The sequence below is a fragment of the Odontomachus brunneus genome, unplaced genomic scaffold (genome assembly GCF_010583005.1).
Source record: "Odontomachus brunneus isolate Ranch 3 - 2012 unplaced genomic scaffold, Obru_v1 Obru_scaffold_134, whole genome shotgun sequence".
Lineage (NCBI taxonomy): Eukaryota > Metazoa > Arthropoda > Insecta > Hymenoptera > Formicidae > Odontomachus > Odontomachus brunneus.
The window spans coordinates 1,011,627-1,014,355 of NW_022639584.1; positions in this window are offsets into that span (position 1 = coordinate 1,011,627).

Here is a 2,729-nt window from a genome sequence, read left to right on the forward strand (position 1 = left end):
TACGATTTCATGTATTTACAAGTGATTGTACGATATATGAAACTGCATAGACTTGTAAATCTACTTATAAGTTCTGACGAATTTTACGAGAATAAGTTACGAAACTTACACCGAGGGAAAAATTACCTTAAAATCAACAAATATTTCTTTGATGGGTGCCATTAACATATTTACTTAAATCTAAATTCTTTTTATTTAAATCAAATATTGTTTACCTGATTTAAGTAAACAATATTTGGTTTAAAGAGAATTTAGATTTAAATTCGTGTACGATTCTGCTTAGAATTGCAGCATTAAGCAGTAAAACGTAAGCAGTAAGTAAACTGACCAATCACAGTCGTTGATTCTTGGACCTTAAGAAGAAACAGTGACTGTGATTGGTCAATTTGCTTACTGCTTATGTTTTTCTGTGTGCTACGGCCCTAAGAGCAACGCTTCGACACAACACAGGCAAATTTTCACCCTTATAAATTCTATGCGAGAAGTGTCCGCTGACGTCGCGGCAAGCAGCAAGGAATTTTTAGCTCACGTGACGTCGTTGACATCGCGGATGTTCCCGTGGGAATGCTGGTGTTTTCGCGACGTTCTCGCGAGATGATATAGCGAGGTGTGGCGCCCGGCAAATTTATTAGCATTTCAATGGAAAATACGGCTAAGCCACGCTAGACGCGCACAACACGCTCTTAACGGTTCCAATGGGGACCAACGGCGATAAATAAGAGCCGTTACACGGGGCACTCTTCGTATCGCGAGCATGTGCGAACGAAATAAAATCGAATGCTCCCTGGAACCGACGCACAATGGGGACAAATAGAAATTTACTGTTCAAAAATCACTAGAAACCACAATTTTATAGCAATCAGGATGATTTTTTAAATTAAACTTTAATCAATGTAGAAAAAAACTGTGGAGTCCAATTTAAAAAAAAATTCTTCTAAATGTTGCAATATTAATAAAAATTAAGTTCGTATTTAGCAACCTAATATACCTAATATTACTAAACCTAATATACCTTACATATTTCGTGCTACAGAAACATTTTTTTCATATCGGCTATGGGATTGACAAACAGCTGTTAAATACTAGATCTTAGTATTGTCTTTAAATTTATATTGAACGACTTTGTACACCTTATTGCAACATATATATTGTGTTAAAACATAATAATTTTGTTTATGTTGACAGGAGATTAGCAGTTGTCAACTGCCAAATTCTGATTTTTATATCAGATTCATAATCAGCGATACTGAAAACTTTAGTACATTATACTGTGCAGCGAAAAGATGGAATGTTTTCCAATTGGAGTGGCTTACAAAACTTGATAATTTTTTTGACAAATTCTTATTAATATTGCAACATTGAAAAGAATTAAAAAAAAAAAACGGGCTCGACAGTTTTTTTCTACATTAATTAACGTTTAATTAAAAAAAAATTCATCCCGATTACTATAAAATTGTAGTCTCTAGTGATTTTTGAACAGTAATTTCTACACTGAGGGCAAAATTATCTTAAAATCAACAAATATTTCTTTGATGAGTGCCATGAACATATTTATTTAAATCTAAATTCTCTTTATTTAAATCAAATATTGTTTACTTGATTTAAATAAACAATATTTTGTTTAAATAAAGAGAATTTAGATTTAAATAAATATATTCATGGCATCTATCAAAGGAATATTTGTTGATTTTAAGGTGATTTTTCCGTCAGTGTATTTGTGCGATGCTTCAGCGCCTCAAATTTCTCTGGAAGCGCAGCGTAGATCCGAAAAAAAATGCTCGTTACAAAATCATTTCGAAAAAAAATACTCATAACAAAAATATTTCTCATTAATAATTCACCGATATTTTTTAGAAATGTTGGAGAACGCATCCAAGTGGTTCCACACTCGGCGAATAAATTATGCCACCTCCGTAAATCTTCACGTGGCCACAACGATCAGGATATTATTAATAGCCTCTTGTCTCGTTACTTCGACCAGCGTGCACGAGACGCGCTTAATTTATGGAGTTAGAGCAGTAAAACGCTCCAAGCCGGCTGATAAAAGGGAGCTCTCGTTGATTTTGCGTCCCGCAGACCAAATTTTCGATGCTGTTTAGTCTCACAAGAAAACCCACACAAGTATCCGCTTCCGATTTTCATAAATTTGTAATATATTGTACTTTAGATTAAAATAACAGATACGTTTTTTATTATATGTGCCCTTTCGCAAGTTTAGGGGGTGAAATATCCTTTTTTCATTCGAAGGAAATATAATGAAAACTATAAGAGATAGAAAAAAATATTTGGAATAAAAGTTGAATGGTTTGAAAAGTACTTTACAGAAAATATTTTTATAATTATAATAAAAAGTGGTGTGGGAAATAATTACAAAAAATTTTTTTTTCAAATAATTTCTGTAAAGTACTCTTCAAACCATTCAACTATATAACAATATATTTATAAAATTTTGTAATCAAGGAATAGATCGACATTCTGTAGTGACTATTTTTTCTTTCATTTCATACGTACTGTTTACATATTATAGTAATTGAAATATACTATTAGAAAATTTGCTGTTTTTAGCGCGACGTTGGGATATTGGAAAATTATTTTTAAGATTCTGAATATGTTACTGAGAAAGCAGAGTCGCATTAACTCAAATTGACTTGTGTGAACTTGGCACACCATATTTAAAAATGTGACATCCTTTTCAGAGTTCTGATACTCTCTTGAAAAGTTCTAGAGCT